This window comes from Engystomops pustulosus, chromosome 5 (genome assembly GCF_040894005.1).
Source record: "Engystomops pustulosus chromosome 5, aEngPut4.maternal, whole genome shotgun sequence".
Lineage (NCBI taxonomy): Eukaryota > Metazoa > Chordata > Amphibia > Anura > Leptodactylidae > Engystomops > Engystomops pustulosus.
Window position 1 is genome coordinate 47,090,522 of NC_092415.1, and position 19,804 is coordinate 47,110,325.

Genomic DNA, 19,804 nt, shown 5'->3' on the forward strand with positions numbered 1-19,804 from the left:
AGATGGGCGTTTCTTCTATTTTTACGCTGATTGGTGAATCCCTGTGAGTGTCACCTGCACGTGCGCAGTTGGGAAATGAGAACGCTATGTTTTTTGAACAGGATCGTCATGTGAGTGTGTGTTAGTTAATTCACCTGTACACTTTGGAATGTAAATGCTTGGATAAGGTACACTATGAATACTCACACAATTTACTATGTACTATGTATTAGAAGATACCCAATCACTGATCTCGAATATGAGAAAACTGTATTTTATACTCCACCCACATTATGTATTACTTCCTATATATGAACTTTGTATGCACTTGTACCATTGCTTGAGAAAGGCTGAGGCCGAAACGTAGCCACTTGGGAATAAAACCACTTGATTTTTCCCACCACATTGGAGTGCCGCCTGTTTTTCGATTTTTATATTGATTGAGGGCACTTGCCAGCCCGTTGGAGCGTGCACCCACCAGTATTTGTTAAGCAGTGCTGCTGAAAAACTTTTTTTGATTCTTTATATATATATATATATACATATATATATATGTGTGTGTATTGACTCATGTATAAGCCGAGGGGACGTTTTTCAGCAAATTTTTTGTGCTGAAAAACTCGGCTTATACACAAGTATATACGGTACTATAAATTACTTTTTTCCAGTTTTAACCCCAAATTAAAATAAAAATGTAAATGTCTTAACTAGCTCTATGTGCCCAAAAAATGACCCTCAAATCACCACTAAAGAAAATACGCTAAAAATGCCGGTCACAAGAGCCTTTCAGGCTGCGTTACTAAGGGGTTAAGCCCTTCCTGTTCATCAGTACTCAAACATGTAAACAAAATCCATGGAGCGTTTGTAGCCAGCACTAAAGTAAGTAGTAGGAATGCTGAATCACTTGATCAACATTCAGGGATTATTATTAAGGCATTAAGGTGCATGAGAAACATATGTAAAAGAGTGGCCAACCCCTTTACAGCTATGTGTTATCAGGAACAGGAATAGCATGGGAAGTTCAGCTGGTTAAGCTTTGGAGGACATGTTTTGAGCATATGTGGAAAAAGCAGACATATAGGGGCTCATTTACTTACCCAGCCGTGGAGCTCACCGAAAGTGCATTGTCCGATGATTATGCACTGTGCCGCGATTCACTAAGATCGTGCGCCCGATATCCTGCATGTGTCGCTTCCCCACTCAGGTCCGACAGAGTTCACCTTCTTGCATCTTAAAGCATTGTCTTGCGACACAATTTGAATGTTAAATCCGGCGCTCAGTCCGAATCAGTCGGAACGCCCCCCCCCCCTCAGTTTGTGTCACATGGAAGCCAAAAAAAATCAATCGCGTGCCCCAAAATCCCGGCACAGACACTTGCTAAATACCTGTCCAAGCTGTGCAATCCCCGAAAAAGGTGCACAGTCCAACTTAAGTGCTATCCGCGACCCTTCGTAAATGAGCCATATTGTCCAGAACATCTATAACAATTAGAGATGGCCAACAAGCTGCATGTTTTTCAATCTATTTTACACCTTTTGGGGCTCATAGACTTTCTCCTGGCATGCAGGTAGCAGTTGAAGTAGTATTTTGGTAACTACAAGTTATCCTCTGGTCAGGGAATATCCACAACACTCATTAATTGCACAAAAAAATTGTGATCTCTCCATAGCCTTTATTAAATCAATGCACTGGAACAGGGGCGTATCAAGACTGCCAGTGCCCCTGTGCTGTATGAATATTATAGCCCCTATAAGTCTCAGGTTTAGTTCCTACATATGGTACTAGAATCAGCTTCTTGGGGAATAGAGGATGCATCATTTCGGCCTGCCTTCATTCTGTGGGTTCAGGACACTTGGAGGACCTTCAAAGGTCCTGAAATGGCATTTGTGTACATATATATTGAGAACAGGAACATATGTACAAGGATTTCATGTATAAAATTTGGTGGGGGGTTTGAGTGGCCATGGGCCCAAACCACCTGCATTATAATCCACTACTGCTCTGGGATCAGTTCTGATGAGCACTGTAGTCTCTTCAATTCCTACCAAATTGTGCTTGGTATTGTAGTTCAGCCTGTGTAATGACTGAGGACAGATAAAACGTGTAGGTTGATATGTACCACCTTGTCAGACTAGTGACTGTGTGTGATTTTTACCGTCATTGAATATTGGTGGACTCAGCATCTGTAAGACAGACTGTATATCCGCTGAAGGCACAGTGGAGCCCTACAGCACAATATCCTGACTGGATGCACAAATTTATGGGAGATTTATCAGAAGTGTCTAAGGTAAAACTGTTCGAGTTGCCAATGGAAACCAATCAGAGCTCAGCTTTCATTTTATAAACAGCTGTGGGAAAATGAAAGCTGAGTTCTGATTGGTTTCCATGGGCAACTAGAACAGTTCTGCTCTTAGACACTGTACTATAACATTTGTATGGACTTTACCTGCTGCTATCTTACCCATCTTCTGAATACAACATGATACAGGACAGTATTCAATATTAGATTCATTCAAGAGAATGGCAAATAAGGCTAATTCTGATAATAGGGAAACAAGTGCCCCAGGAACTAATTACAGAGCATGACGTTCCATGTAACATCTGTTTCCAGCACAAAGGTGGATCATTTACAAAGTAATGATATTTTCTCATCCACAGTATTTAGCATATTTCACTTATAAACCAATGAAGAATGTGTGAGAGGAACTATGTGGTGGTAATGAGCAACTATAATGGTGAAGACTATTTATTGCTGTGCCCCATGGGTAACTATCATGAGAATTGCTTTATGGCACAAGTTTACAATGCACTTTGCACTCGCTTATTAGACTGCCCTTTACACTACAAACAGCCTTCACTTGTCAATGTAGATGAATATAAGTGCATAAAATTATACGCAATAATGCACCTACTGTGCTCAACTCTATAAAATTGATAGCTCATTTTTATGGTCACAAAGGGGCTGATCCTGTTTAGTCTTTGCAATGAAGGATTTGAGGTGTAGATTTTTCAGTAGTGGCAATGGGACAAGATCTTGCGCTATGTAAAAACAGGCTTTAATTTGAGTGACATCTGGAACATATTTGTAAACTCTTTCTAGGCTTGGGATGAATGATTCCAATAGCTAAAAACTGTTGTCCAAAGCAAGATAAGTGGAACCAGGGAATGAATGAACCAGGGAACTACTGCAATTTCATGCGCCAGGGCTGGTGCCAGCACTGGGCAAACCTGGGCAGGTGCCGGGCCCCAGAGCTGCTGGGGGGGGCTACATAAGGCTGTATATAAGGAATCCATAGGGAGAGGGGGTTGTATGTAATGACTCCATAGAGTGTGATGGGGGCTTATATTAAAATAACCATGAGGGGTTGTTTTGTATGATAAACTAGGAAATATTTTAGCATAGGAGACTGTTTTAGTTTCTGAATTTTGAATCCTGATATGTTAGTTCACTGCAAATGGGCCTAGTGAGGCTTTGTCACCCAGGGGCCTACTGTAGCCTGGAGCCAACCCTGTCTTACGCTATGTTGTACATGAGGCTGTATACTACTGGGGGCAAGCTGTATATTATAGGGGGCTGGCTGGCTATATACTGGGGGGGGGGGGTCTGTGACCAATGCATTTCCCACCCTCGGCTTATACGCGAGTCAATAGGTTTTCCCAGTTTTTGGTGGTAAAATTAGGGGTCTCGGCTTATACTCGGGTCGGCTTATACTCGAGTATATACGGTAGATACTTTAACAGAATTGTAACTGTGAACTGGATGATATATGGCAGTTTTCTTGATATAATATAATTTAAGAGCTGTAAATACAAATATTACAAGGTTCAACTATAAAATGTGCCTTTATACTTCAAAACTGAGTTTATTTGTAAAATTCATAACTTTTGTAATGTGTGTGCTACAAGGACAGGGAAATACTTCCTTGTGTATTCAGTCCTTTATTCATTTTACAAGAGACAAATAAGCCTAGAGTTGACCATGTCCGTGGCACACTAGATAATAGCTTCCAGCAGGAAATGTTTAGGCTGGTGGTTTAATGTATCTTTGCTGTCTAAAAACACACCGAATGTGACTGTTTCTTCAGCTTGAGGAAGAATCTGTTGTGTTACATTTAGACTTCCAGACTATGAATTAATTTCTTCGGAAACCCTCATCATCAATCATACTGACAAGCCACGAGATGAAAAGTTCTGCCCAGAGTCCTCTGATCAATCTTGTCCACAGGCAGAAACTGCAGAACATTGCAGGCACCATCTCAGTAGAAGACGACATCTGCAGAGAGTAAATCATGACAACAAATACTTTACAGAGGTGCACAATACATCTCTTCTATGATGAGTATGGTGCATTTTATGTCCTGAAGCTAAAAGGAAGAAAATAAAATGTTTGCAGCCCATGCTTAATTTCCTGTAGCATCCAGCTAATATCACTACTAACATCTGACATATTGCTCTCTAGAAGGATTAAACCAGTCCATTCAATTTATAGGAGATGAATACAAAATGACCAGAAAACTAAGATTAATTTATTACTTTTATCCAGGATCGTTCAGTAGTTAGCGGGGAAGTCTCATCGTTATCCAGCGCCGTAGCACAACACTCATCATCCAGGTCCATAGGAGGAACAAAGATATCTCTTCTAGTAATTAGTTCTCCGATTGGGGAAGGAACTACTACAAAAGCGTGGCAGCAGGGCAACAAAATCTACAGGAGGATAAGAATATACTGTATCGGGTGTTGTGCCTCCTTGCACAACTCGACCAGGTTAGTGGCTCATGTACTGCTATTAATCATTCTTTTATATAACATACTACACTATAGGAGTGCTCTTTCTCTCTCCCCTACCCTCTACTCCGTTCAGTAGTTAGGGGTTCTCTAGTCAAAAGTGTAAAAAAATCTATTTGTATACATTCAGTTGACTTAAAACCTTCCCTGTCCTTTCCCTTACCTTTTGTTAGTACCTTTTGTCCTCCATAAAAGATGGCCGTGCCTACTTGGGACTTGCTGGGTGAGATCAAGGAGAAGAACGGATACAGAGTGCTTGCGCTCCTTGTTATGCGCGGCATCGGTGCGTTCAAAGGAAATGTAGGTGAACGAGCGGCCCAGCAGCACACAGGGTATTATTGAGCATGCGTGAATTGAGCAGGTGAAAACTACAGGTCTTAGCCTGGGGGGTATATAAAGAAACAAAATAAAAGAAGGTAATATAAATGCTTTTTTAATCAAGAAAATGGCTGAGATTTGTTAATTGGTTCAAATTAACCATTAAAAAAAATATAGCTTATTAGGGACAATCTTATAGCTGGAGAACCCCTTCAAGGAAACATATTTTGAATGGCTCCATAAAAGTTATGTTCTATTGTTGGGAAGTAAGAGAAGTACTGAGACTGCCAATTAAGGTCACCATGTATGTATGTGAAGTCTTATAGCCAGGGATGCTCCACTAGGGGATTGTGGGAAAATATTCAAAGTTTTACAGGATGGGATAAGGAAAACCACGCCTCTTTCAGCTACTTTGTAAGGCAGCTCCCTTGTCATCAAGCATGACCTACAAGAGGCCTTATGACATAATGCGGGATTAAAACCAAACCAGTATATCTATTCCAGAAGGAACATATTCTATTGTTGGCCATTTTCATGGTATGAGGAGACTATTTGGTCAATGTGAAGTTAGATCTAGTAAATGTACAAATGAATAAGACCAGGACCTGCTCACAATACTTTTTCCCTCCTCACCTCACCTGGACTCTTATGTCCTTCACAGCAGCAGCTTTATCATCAGTGCAGAAGGAGCTCTTTCACACGCAGCTTGTTTTCTTGCAGTGATTGGTAGATCTGTGGAATGCCTCTACACCAATCAGTGCCGTGATGATATCACAGAGCAGAGGTGTTTAGCTCTGCCTTCCTTCCCTGCTGCCTCTGACCACAGCGCCGGGGAGGTGATTGAATTGGATGAGTTTGCCCCCCTTCTGCAGGAGGCAGTTACAGCTGCACATGTTTTTGATCCCGCCTCCTGCTCCCCTTGCTTAGGCTGCCCTGCACGTGTGTGTCAGGAACAAGAGGTGTCGGGAACAGGATGCTGGGCACATCGGGACAATCTCCTGACCTCCCGGGATGAAAAAACGGGACTGTTCCACCGAATATGGGACTGTTGGAATCTATGCGTGGTGCTCAGATTGTTTGCTTTCTACGGGGACTGCCAGCATAGCATTCAAATGGTACAGCAAAGTACAGATCCCTGCTGAGGATGGCGAAAAGCAGGTGATCGCTAAGGCCCTAAGGAGTAGCCTAAAGTCGGGGTTTTTTTGCACATTTGGTCTGGGAACAGAAAGGCAGAAATCTATGTAATATGTAAGTAGCTACAATGGTTTCTAATAAAATTTAGATCGCTGCATGTGTCTTGAGACCCAACAAGTGTCATTATGTGTGGTGTAACTTGAATGCAAACAGAAATGTAGAGTCTGCAAATCATAGCAGGTATAGTTGGTGCTGAAGTGGTTAAGAGATGCTTTATATTGAATTTTGGAACACTATGAAGACAGAAGTGGAAACTTTGCTATTGTGAGAGTTGCATAATTATATGGAATGTATTTAGTAACCTTTTTGTCAGATTTATTCCATATAAACAGCTCATACATAACATGTAATTCTGTTTCTCTATTCTTGTTGTTGTATACTTTTATAGAAAGGTGTAGAAAAATAATTTCCAGTTGCAACCTGAATTAGCTTTCTTGAAACCATGTGGCCCACATTTATCAAAAGTAAATTTGAATACTGGTGCACAGCCTTCATTAATATGATGCTATCTGCACTAGTCTGCCAAGATAGATACCCAGCCCCCTCTGATTCGCTCATTTGCCAGGTAAGCTTACAATCTTGTTTTTCTAGGGATATAAAAGACTTTATAGAATTTATAGACAAAACAGGATGCTATGAGAACCTGTAACTAGCTGCAACAGTGAAAATTGTGGTAACAGGTTCCCTCTAAAGCCCAACAATAGGAACAATAACTCTTTAATAAGCTTGTGTTTCCATATTCCGAAATTTCATCCAGTTTTTAACCAAAACTAGATGTGGATCATAAAGCGGCTACTACGGGGCGCGGACGCAGGGGGCCCGCAATGGAAGGACAAAGTTTGTTTGTCAATGATGTACCCATGGCCACATCCAACTACCTCTCCCTAATGTAGGCTGCATATTAGGTGGGTGGAGAGGTAGTGGGACAGCCCGGGGGCACATAATTAACAAATTATAATACGGCTTTCGTCCAGGCCCACCCACCCCATATGCATTGTGTATGTTGTATATACTAGATGTATGTGTATATATGCTGTATATCTGTGTGTATGTTGTATATACTTGATGTGTGTGTATGCTGTATATACAAGATGCGTGTGTATATATGTTGTATATGTTTGTGTGCATTGTATATAATGCATGTTTGTGTATATGCTGTATGGGGCATATTTATAAGAGCCTCTTGCAGAGCCTCTAGCATTTGCGACTATTTAGCCCTCTCCGCCACCTTCACGTTTTACTGGCGTGAGGGGGGGGGGGGGGCGGCTGGCGGAGGGCGCGGGCAGCCGGGAGTGGGCTGGCTGCGTTTATTCTATGCCAGGCCCTGCGCTACCCTTCAAGGTCTTCATATCGAACAGCTCCTTAACTTCATAGACATCTGGGGAGTCAGGCTCAGGAGGAGGAGATTTCTGAGAGGAGCGGTTGTAGACAACAGGCTTCAGGAGGGAGACATGGAAGGAGTTCGGGATGCGAACTCGATGGAGAAAGGCGGAGTTTGTAGGCCACATGGTTGATGCACTTGATGTTTTCAAAGGGACCAAGTAGGGGGGACCAAGCTTGTAGCTTGGTATCGTCAGCCATAATATCTGGAAGACAACCACACCTTGTCACCTGGAGAGAAAACAGGAGGAGGTTGCCGCTACTTGTCAGACTGGGACTTGGTGCAATCAGTGACATGGGGAAGAGACTGACGGGTCTGGTCCCAAATTGATTTTGCAGAGGACGAGGAATATGTCTGTAGACCACCAAGAACGGAGCTGCGCCAGCAGACCCAGAGTCCAGGGAATTATGGGAGAACTCAGCCCTTGGTAGTAGATAAGCCCAGTTATCTTGATGGGCTGAGCCAAAAGTCTGGTTCACCCTTTCTACTTGGCCATTCAACTGACGGTGGTAGGCAGAAGAAAAGTCAAGATTAACTTGCAGCTGGTTATACAAGGAATGCCAGAATTTGGAGACAAACAGGACCCCTATATCAGACACGATGTGCAGTGGAAGTCTATGAAGCCGGAAGATATGCTTGAAGAACAAGCTGGCAAGCCGTGGAGAAGACCTGGAAGGGGAAAAAAATGGGACATCTTGGAAAACCAATCCGTCACCACCCAGATAACAGTATTGCCAGAGGAGACAGGCAAATCACTGACAAAATGCATTGCCACGTGAGACTACGGGCGACTGGGTATCGGCAACGGAAGCAACAATCCAGCCTGTTTGAGACAAAAGGCTTTGTTACGGGCACAGGAGGAGCAGGATCCCACGAAATCTGGCCACCAGTAGTAGCAGGAGATGAGGGCCACAGAATGTTGCACCCCTGGGTGCCCAGCCAACAACGAAGAATGTCCCCAAGACAAAATACTCTTCCAGTGAGCAGGTCTAACATATGTCTTGCCGGGAAGTAGCAGTCGAAGATCCCCTGGAGCTGTAACAACAAGCTGTTCAGAAGAGATGATATGCCGAGGAACCGGCTCTTCTCCAACAACATCCGAAGCACGGGACAGGGCATCAGGCTTGACATTCTTGTCCGCAGAACGGTAATGAATCAGCAGGTTGAAACGTGAGAAAAACAATGTCCAACGGGCTTGCCTGGGGTTCATGTGCTGGGCTGTCTGGAGGTACAAAAGGTTCTTGTGGTAGGTATACACTCAAATGGGATGGAGAGCTCCATCCTGTAGATACCGCCATTACTCCAGATCAAGTTTGATGGCTAATTATTTCTCTCAGGAGGAGAAAAAGTCTTTGAAAAGAAGGTGCATGTGAGGGTTCGGCCTTCAGGCCCTTTCTGGTGAGCACAGCTCCTATAGAGGAGGCATTCACCTCAAGATAACAGGGTTTGTCAGTGTCAGGCCTAGTGAGCACAGGAGCCAAGGAAAAAGTGGACTTCGATCTGAAGAAAGCCTGTTCAGCTTCATTAGGCCAGGCACGAGAATTGCCACATTTCTTGGTGAGTGCCACAATGGGAGACACCAGAGTGAAAAAATGCGGAATAAACTGCCAATAATATTTAGCAAAACCCAGGAACCTCTGTATGGCTCGTAAACCTCCTGGCCGTGGGCACTGTAGAACTGCAGACAGTTTAGCAGGTTCCATCTGGAGACCTGTGTCGGAAATTATGTAGCCGAGAATTATGTAACCATGACCTTGTTCAGCCCACGATAGTCTATTCATGGACGCAAGGAGCCATCCTTCTTGGTAACAAAGAAGAAGCCTGCGCCAACTGGAGAGGAGGACTTGAGTATGAAACCTCTTTGCAGGTTCTCCTTGATGTACTCGGACATGGTAGCTGTCTCAGGAAGAGAAAGTGGGTAGACACAACCTCTAGGGAGAGAGGCACCTGACAGGAGATCCACAGGGACGGTGCAGTGGCCAAGTCTCTGCTTGTTTTTTGGAAAAAACATCCGCAAAGTCCCGATAGCAAGCTGGAAGACCCTCCAGAGACTTGGGAGACACTGAAGAAATCAGAACAGGTAGAGGTGCCACCATGCAGCGTGAGTGGCATTCAGGACCGCAACGCAGGATCTTCCCAGTCTTCCAGTTGAGGACCGGAGCATTGAGTTGCAGCCATGGGAGACCCCGGAGGGCAGAAGAGGTGGAGTGTGGCAACACATAGAATGACAGCTTTTCTTTGTGAACAGCTCCCACTTGAAGATTGACAGGTTCAGTACGGTACCGAATCGGAGAGAAGCTGACCGAGGAAATAACTAGAGGAGCCACTGGAATGTGATGCCGGGAGACCAGAGTGGCATCCACAAAGTTCCCCGCAGAACCAGAGTCCAGGAACGCAGAGAGCACTGGTACCAACACTGAGGAGCTCAGGAACTGTCAGGCGTGGAGAAGCTGTATTCACACCTATGGACGCTTCTCCTAGAAGCCCCAGGTGCTGGCATTTCCCGGACATTGGGGACGGGCAGGACAAGCCCCGATGAAGTGCTTGGGACTGGCACAATACAAGCAGAGATTCTCTTGACAACATCTGGAACGTTCCTCAACCGTGATTCAGGCATTGTCGACTTGCTTAGGCTCCACTGCAGACTGTGTGGCCGTAGGCTGGGGCGGCCTTTGGTAGACCGGAGCCAAGCAAGGCAAACGTGGGAGCCGGACTTGCAGATGCTAGTGACGCAACTGTTCAGCACACTCCATGAACTGTACATCTATCCGAGTGGCCAGGTTGATGAGACCACTCAGAGTAGCCGGTAGGTCACGAGCGGCCAATACATCTTTTTTTAATGTTGCTGACAAGGTTGTGTCATTCGGTATGTTCGGTTCATAATGCATCAAATCAAATGTTAGGTTTCCTTTAAAGCAAGAACATGAACCTGGAAAACAAGCCTAAAATCAGTGATGGGTGTAAAACTGAAGTAACATTTTGAGGATAGTTGGTACGTGTTAAATTGATCAGAACTGTTGGGCAGCACGGTGGCTGAGTGGGTAGCACTTCTGCCTTACAGCGCTGGAGTCCTGGGTTCCAGCCAGATCAACATCTGCAAATAGTTTGTATGTTCTCTCCATGTTTGTGTGGTTTCCTCCATTCTTCTCCAAAACATACTGGTAGGTTGATTTGATTATGAGCCCCAATGGGGGACTGATTTGGCAAGCTGTGTGGAGCGTTGCGTAATCTGTAGGTGCTGTATAAGTAAAGAATTATTATTAGAAATGTAGTTGTTTGGAGGGGGAACCAGGATTGTATGGGAGGAACACTTCCAATACTTCCTCTGGTTATCAGCATCTAGCTATAAAGGAAACAACATTGTAACCTCCAAAATTAATCTTAGAAGACTCAGCTTCATCTGTAACCTTCATAAATTCCTTCCTCTAGATGCAATGCTGCTTGTCACAGAGTCACTGGTGAAGACAAGACATAAAGATATGACTCTGCAGTGTTGCAATACAATCCAGAGCTCCGACATCTGCTTATGATGAACATGTTTTAATGGCTGTCTAGTTTGGCTTTTGCCTCCCACAAGTCTAAGGATCTATAACATGTCCATATGTGGATGATGGGACTGCAGCCACTATATGTCCTTTCATTTTGCTGTATGTTTTCATTCACTGGCAGCAAAGATTAAAGATGCTGTGAAAATTAAATACAGTTGTAGAAGAGTCTGGAAATAAAGCAGATATTTTCTACACCGTGTATTGTAATCAGATCAGCACTGATAGGGATGGAAGTGTACGGAGATTAATTTCTGAATTTCATCCTGCTTCTAGTGGCTTTGTAAATGAGTTTCGAATTCTGATTAACATCTTGAAAATTTCTACAGCAAGTTAGGAAATACGATTATATCTCTATAGCTAGCTTTCTCTCACACCTAATATATACATCTTTTTGTTACTCTTGTAATTAGTAAATATATAATTTTTAAACAAAACTGCTAAATCCAGCCGACAAATCTTAGTTATCATTTTCTGCAGTTGTACTCCAGAGTTCATGCAATATCCACTTCTTCTGGTGCAAAGATTGAGGACATCCTGCACTTAGTAATCAATAACTTAATGAAAGCGTAACTGTTATGTGAGATCCTGAGGGAGTGTTGTAAATATTTTTATAATATGCCTTGTTAGGCTACATTCACACAAATGTATGGGGACATATATACAGCCGACGTATATATGGCGTATATATATACGTCCCCCATACACGGCAATGGACGCACTACAGGAGTGGTACGCTGTAGCACACGTGCAGCACCGCACTGTACCATAGCCGGGAGAAAGATAGGACATGTCCTATCTTTCTCCAGAATACGGCGCTGTGCGCAATGTTACTCACCGGCACCAAGGTGTGCTCACCGTGCTACGGTACGGCAGGCACACGTTAATGTGAATGTAGCCTTAGTTTGTAAAAATACGGGCTGCAGGATCTCTGTAGAGATCCATATTCAAGCCTGTTTAGTGTGTATGTGGCAGTATATGTTAGGATAAGGTAGGTAGGATCAATTGGAAAACGCTGCAAAGGCATTTTTTCACCAATTTTGCTGCATTTAAAATTTTTTCCCTGCTTCCCAGTACAAGTCATGGAATATTAAATACCATCACTATGAAGTGCAATTTGTTATGCAGAAAACAAGCTGTCACTAAGCTATTTACGTGTAAAATACAAAAGTTATAGATTTTTGGTTGTCAGGAGTGAAAAATAAAAATGAACAAACAAAAAAGGGCAAGGTCCTTAACCCCTTCCCGCTGCCGGTTCGGCTCCGATCTTGAGCTGAACCGGCATTGGCTCTGCGTCCGATCGGATGCAGAGCCGATGCCGGTTCAGCTCAAGGTCTGAGCCGTACCGGCAGCGGGAAACACAGGGTGCTGGCTGTAACATATAGTGCTCTGATCGCGGGTGTTTAACCCGCTAAATGCCGCAGTCAGTGCAACCGCAGCATCTAACTTGGCTTTGGGGGGTCTTTTCCCCATGACCGCCCCCCCCCCCCATCTTACAGGCTGCATGTGCATAGGTTGACACTGCTAATACATCAATATTGCAGAGTATTATCATGAACAAGCAATCAGATGATTGCTTGTTCATATCCCATGGTGTAAACTGCAAAAAAAGTTAAAAAAAAAAAAAAGGTTATTCAATAAAAAAAAAGTAAGAAATCAATAAAAAATGCCCATAATCAACATTTAATGAGACATATAATGCAAAAAACTTCTAAATCATAACACAAACCCCACATATATAGTATCACCGCATCCGTAACAACCTGTAGAATAACAGTAAATAATTATTGAACATGCACGATGAAGGCCGTTAAAAAAAACTGTTATAAACCCTCCAAAAATTAGGATTTTTACCCATTCAATCCAACAAAAAATGCAATAAAAAGTGAGCAAAAAAAACATATGTACTCCAGAATGATACTGGTGCAAAGTACAGCATGTCCCGCAAAAAATAAAAACCATCATCAAGCTCCGTCGTCAAAAAAGTAAAAATGTTATGCCACTTGGGAGACGGCAATGCAAAAATTATGGGTTTTATTTGACAAATTTAGTAAAACGTAAGAAAAAATATTCAAGTCTGGTATCCTCGTAATCGTACTGATCCATAGAATAAAGATAACATGATTATTAGGCTATACAGGGAACACCAAAAAAAAGAAGTAAAAAATCCAGTACAGAATTGATGCTTTTCTACTCCTGCCCTCAAAAAAAAGTTTCCTAAATTTTCAACAATGGGTGATACCAACCCCAAAATGGTAACACTGGAAAAAACATCTCATCCTGCAAAAAAAATGCCGTCACATGGCCCCAATAACGCAAAAGCAAGCAAAAATGTTATAGCCTACAAAAGGGGCCAATGAGGAAACTAAAATCCTGGCAGCTGCGCTCCTTATCGCAACCCTTTTGTGTTTCACTATTCTTCAAGCGACCCATTTTTCATCACTGAAAGGGGCATCCCTGTGCAGAGTCGGACTGTGTGCCACATTTAACATGCAAAGCCTGACAGAAGTATGTCAAACTCCCCCTAAAAAAGTGGTGCACTGCAGGGAGCGCCAGATTCATAAAGAACGGGCAGCACAATTCATAAATGTGGCGCACTATGCACACTACACAGGCAAACTATACATAGCGCAGTTTGCAGTGTTTTTAGTAAATGTGGGCCATAAAGTGCCATAAATTCTATGCCAGCCCTTGTCATAGGGAGTAAGAACGTCCAATGCCACCGGTCGTGCATTGCGATTGTGTGACACAAAACCCTTTTTTCGTCTCAGCTGCGCTGGCATCCATGCAACACAATTTAGGGGGCATGCCTTCAGATAATCTGTCTGATTCGGACTGAGCGCAGGATTTAACTTTAAAATTCTGTCACAAGCCCTAACATGCACCACTAAAAAGATGGTGAACTCTGTCAGACCTGAGCGGGGAAGCGACACATTCATGTTATCGGGCGCACAATCTTAGTGAATCGCGGTAACAGTGCATTATAGTCGGACAATGCACTTTCTGTGAACTTCTTGGGTGTTATACTGGGTGCAAATAAAAAAGTTTGACTTTTGTTTACTTAAAAGCAAGAGAACTTCTCTGAAATTGTTGTCACGTTATAGATACTTATTTCCTATCCACAGGATAGAGGATAATTGTCTTATAGGAGGGGATTTGGCTGCCCATGGATCACAAGAGTATAGTCCCATGGGCCTGAAATAAATGGAGAGGTAGGGCCCGCTATGTATCATTGACTTCTATGGTACTGCCAAAGAAAGCTGAATAACATTGCTCGCTGTAGCTGTAATTTTTATTGAACTTCTGCAGTATACAATTGTTGCACGTGTTCTATGATGATGGACCATACTATTGCCAAATGTAAATATGAATAAATGGCTTGAATGTGTAACGGTAATATTCTATATATTATTGTATCATATGCAGCCAATTAAAAATGTTTTACAAAAGCTACAAATTATGTCAATCTATTTTTGGGTGAGGAGTGAAAAGTTACCACACTCTACATTTGGACAGACTATGTAATTATCTTAATATGAGTCATTTGGTAAGCTTGTGTCACAATGTAGTACCCATAATTTAGAATCCAGAGCGAGGCAGATGGCTGTAGGTATAATCAGCAAACGGGCTGAATATGGAGAACTGAATCACATGCCAGATCCTTTGTTTGCCAACCTCACCTGCCAAAGTGGTTTTACACATCCCCTTTATCAGCAGGCTTAACTACAGAGGGGAAGCAGGGGAAATAGCACATGGTTTACTTAATCCTGGATGCAGTTTATTAGTAGGATATTTATTTTTCAATATTTCAAATTATTATTCACAACTAAATTCAGAAAATATATATATTAGCAGCAGATTATGCAGATCACCGTACATACAGCGACTTCCACTGGAAACAGTGTCCTGCAGTCTTCTCACTGAAGCTCTTCTCATCCCAAGAGAGCTGATCAGAAGGCCACATAAAAGTAGCAGATAAGGAGCTGCTATCCTCATGGAGCTGCCATCTTCTGCCCCGCCCCCTTCCATGGAATTTCATCTCAAAGCGGACATCTCAGACTGAAACTCTATACTATGCAGAATAATAGGTGATGCACAGTACATCCTCCAGTACTTAGATTGTTAGTTGGCCCCTTTTTTGAACTATTGACTTTCAGGCTCACCATCCAATACAGCTTTAAATGTGAGACTGCCTTCATTGTATAGACAACCATCTTGGCAAAATCATACATACATTTTGCTGGCAAATGTTTAGCATATGATTAGTTATGCAGGTTCTTTTCATACAACTGCATTGTTACTGTTTTGCTCCTAGTGGTGGAACAATCTTTTTCTTCTTTTATTTTTTTTATTACAATTTCTTCTAACAATCTCTAATAGCTCAGTGTGTCACTAGGGTAGGTCTCAAGCGAAAGGTCACTGGTTTGAATCGAGGAGCTTGGATGAAGATGATTTCCCAAAAAACAAGATACAGGACTATACAGCTTATCAATAGCGGTCTCCTTTGCCAAACTGTATCATGTGTGTGTGTGCCATGGTAGATGGTAGGATCTGAAATCTGAAAGTCCTTACATCCATTCCAAAGCCAAGAGATGGACATCCAGGAAAAATATCAAGTTGGCTTATCACAAACTTCGTTCTGGTGTGACAATATTGAGTTTGGCAAAGAAATGGTTAAATGACCATAGAGTTGCTGGTTTGACCCACATTGATCCCAGATCTCAACCCAATCGAACACTTGTAGAAAGAGTTGAAGAAAAACTTTATTCTTTTCTAAGTGAGTGGGGTTCAGGCCCATGTGCACCAACAGTGGGGAAGGTATACAAGAGACTTAGAAGATTTTATCTAAAACATGACAGAATCTGATTGAGGGCATGCTCAGAAGAATTCACGCAGTGTTGAAAGTCAAATGTGGATTAGCAAAATGCTAACAAAATTATAAAAAAATGTAATTTAGATTTTTAGGACCAAAACAATTAAAATGCAATTATATGGTAAGAATCTGTATAACTAGGCATATGCTAAATAGTTGCAAGTCAATTTTATATTTGAGATGGTCAAGAAGATTAGCCATTAAATGATGTTAGCCTAACATTCAAAACAGTAGTATATGGAGAGATATGGACCCGGAAAGTCAAAAATTCAAAACATTGCTCCCCTTATGTTTATGAGTGTATACGGCCTTGGCTCTGTTTGGTAATGCAGCTCAGTCTGTTCAAGTTATTGCGTCAGATTGTGGCTTGTGAAGACACTGCCAGGCATAGACATACCCTTATGTATATCGTCAAATTAACTTCTGATGGCTTCAAATGTAACTGTTTAGTGCCATGGGAATACAATTTTCAAAGGGGTTAAATGACTAATTGAACAGAACAATGTAAAATAAAGCCAGTTTTACAATACATGGTGTGTTAATTTGTTTGAGCCCATAATTGATGGGGCCATGGTGTTTTAATAAGTAGGTTTAATCCCCTGAATCGAATCATAAATGTTTCTATGTGGTTATTAGCAGAAACAATTTGAAAAAGAAAATCTTAATCTAAGGCCCCTTTCACACTTGCGTTTTTCACGCGCGTTTTTCACGCACTCTGACCCGTTGTAATCAATGGGTCTTTTCAGACTTGCATTTTTTTTCACGCACACACGCACGTTTTTTTTAACGTGCATTTAAATCTCGACATGCTCTACTTTTGCAAGTCACGCGCGTGAAAAACGCACAATACAAGTCTATGGAGATGCATCAAAAACGCATTGCACTCTGAGACACTTGCAAGTCCAATGCAAGTGCAATGCGTTTTTCACGCATCAATTGCCATAGAAAAGATAGAGCTCAGTCCTGAGTCCATTTCACGCGCATTTTCTGAGCGTGAAAAACGCATTGAAATTGCATTGAAATTGCATCAAAAACGCGCATGAAAAACTGAGACACTGAACAAACTCTGACTGAAAACTGATTGCACTCTGATGCAAAATGTGCTTTTCTCTGACCAAACACTGATCGCACCCTGATCAAACTCTGACGTGATCTGCAACGCAAGTGTGGAAGGGGCCTAAGGCTGCAGCTCTGCAAGTGCTTTTCAAGAAGGTTCTTCGTATTAGAGATCTGTGCGCATTTTTAGCTGCAGACAGGCAGTAGCCCTAGAAATCTGTGAATTCATACCTTTGTGTACAGTGTTAGTAGCATCAGGACCGTGAAAAATACATTTATATTTCTGGAACATTCTGGTGCACTGGTGTGTGAGACATCTGCACTGAGCACAGCACAGACCCTCCCACCTGCTATGAGTCACTGCCATAGCAGGTTTCTCTTGGAATTACTGCCGTTCACTGAAGGGTTCTCACACACACACACACCAGAGCATCATAGTGTTTAGAATCCTTCGACAATCCTGGAATATAAATCAATGTTTCTCAGTCCTGCTTCTACTAATAATGAAAACAAAGCTGTCCGGAGCCAGAATCTCAACATTTTGTTTCCGCATAGCACCTCCCCTCTGCCCTGAGTCTCAGTTGCAACAGGCTCCTGATTGGACACTATAGTTGTCACTTAGAAGAGAGAGTATTCCTATGTAGATAGCAAATTTTTACTCAAGATGAAATACCGTCCTAAGTGGAATTTACAGTGTTCCAGCAGAGGGGTCACTCTCCGACTTGATATTTTCATACAAGCTTCCTCCTGTTCACACTGTAGACCACCAGGTAAAAGGCTCTGTCAGAAAAAGTGCATAGTCAAAATTGCGGACTCCCTTCAAGGAATTTATTGATGAGCTCTTTAGTGAAAATGGTTTGTCCTGAATATTTACATTAAAGGGATTGTCCATGAAAAAAATGTTTTATATAAGGTTGGTGTCAAGAAACTGTGAGAACCTGACAGCAAATATCACAACTACAACCAGACTTGGTGTAAGCTGTCTACGTAAGTGGTGGCAAACTAACTCTGCAGACTACGGTCCTGCCTAAAGCAGATAAGCCACCCTTAAAAGGGCAAACCAAGGAACCTGTTAATGGCCATGAGAGACCCTCCAAGGTGAGAGGGAAAACATACTTTGGCAGCTGTTAGATGGTGGAGTGGACAGGTTACAGGAAGACAGAGACAGACCAGTATTCTCTCAAGGATACAGAAATGCATCAAGGCAATAACCGAATTCAAGTCTAACTCAGGGAAAGCACCAGGAGAGATGGTCAAGACACAGATGATTAAACAATAGACAATAGACAGGGAAGTCAGGTAGAGCCAGGTCAAATCCAAGAAGGTGGTGAGGCACAGTATTAAATAGCAAGAAAATGATCAAATAAATGTAGCAGAGGTCAGATACACAGAATAGCAAAGCAATAGCACAAAATACAGACAACAGTGTCAAAGGAACTAATTAAGTTGTCCGTCACTCAAGTCACAGCTGCTGTTGATGTGATGTCACCTCTGGCCACTGTGTACAAATAAAGGCCGGCAGCACAGCTGACTGGGAGCGCGGAGGGAAGTTTATTATTTTTACATCCACATATAAAAAGTTTTTTTTATTTTGGAACAACCCCTTTAAGAGTAAAATGGCATGGATAATGGATTAATAAGAACTAGAGACTATTTCTGGGGCAAAACTGATAATGTTAAAGCTTCAGAAGCCATCATTGCCATCATAAACCACAGACTAAACATCAACAACAGATTGCCTGATGCGACATGAATATTGTAAAGCAGTGCAGGCTCATGTAGCATCATGACCTCATCACTGTCAAAAGGCATATGACATCATCAGGTCCTAAGGGCATTATCTGAAGGGACTTTAATCTAATTTACAGCATTACTTTGAGCTGGTTCAATAAATGTTGCTCTTATGAAAGCTCTGAAAAGATAGACTGGTGATATTGTTGGTTCAGCCTAGGAGAACTAATCTATCATACTACCTCTGCTTCTCAGACAAAGGACATATTGATGCATTAAACGCTGCTGGGTTTTTTTTAGGACAGGATGATTTGGCTTTGTGCCTTCTGTCATGTGTTGATTTGACATGATCTGAACTGCAGCTTCTATAGGCTTGCCCTTTTGTTCGCTATGTCAAAAAGCATGTGTCATTTACCGAGCAGTATGAGACTATGAAAAGTATTGTACTGTTTCTGAAGGTCCTGATCAGTGTAAAATGTACAGCACAGGTTTTCATAGGATAATATAAAGACCCTTAATGATAACTAACACTCAGCTACTTTGTTGTTAAAGAGATTGGCCACTATTAGGCCTCATTCACAAGGCCGTCTGGGGCAGCCGCATATACGTCCCCATAGAAGGCAATGGCGGCCCAGCGGCAGTACGGTTAGGGTTAGGGAGTGTGTCACTTCCTCCTCTCCAGCGCACAGCTGTATGCCCGCCCAGCTGCAACCGGTTGGGCATACGGCTGTATGAATGTACCTTTACTATGTAGAAGACCGTAAAAAAAAGGGTCACCCATACAATACGTACCCTGGTACATCAAGTCTAAGGGTCCTGGGACTGGTTATTATGGGGGGAGTCAAGGCAGTAATGCCTACATTCCAATCTCAACCCAGAGGAAGGCTGCAGGACCGGGGTAAGTACTATATGAGTGACTCTATTAGTGTCTTGTACTTCCCT

At 42.4% G+C, this 19,804-nt stretch overlaps 1 protein-coding gene across 2 annotated transcripts in view; it reads left to right on the forward strand.

Moving 5' to 3' along the window:
- The first annotated feature begins 2,388 nt into the window (after positions 1-2,388).
- FAM110B (family with sequence similarity 110 member B) overlaps positions 2,389-19,804 on the forward strand; it is a 144,963-nt gene continuing 127,547 nt past the window's right edge. The window contains exons 1-2 of one of the 2 annotated variants that reach the window (XM_072151857.1): positions 2,389-2,613; positions 4,523-4,743. The gene's annotated coding sequence lies outside the window, so the exon portion shown is untranslated. The remainder of the gene's footprint in view (positions 2,614-4,522; positions 4,744-19,804) is intronic. The other variant, XM_072151860.1, reaches the window with a different exon arrangement.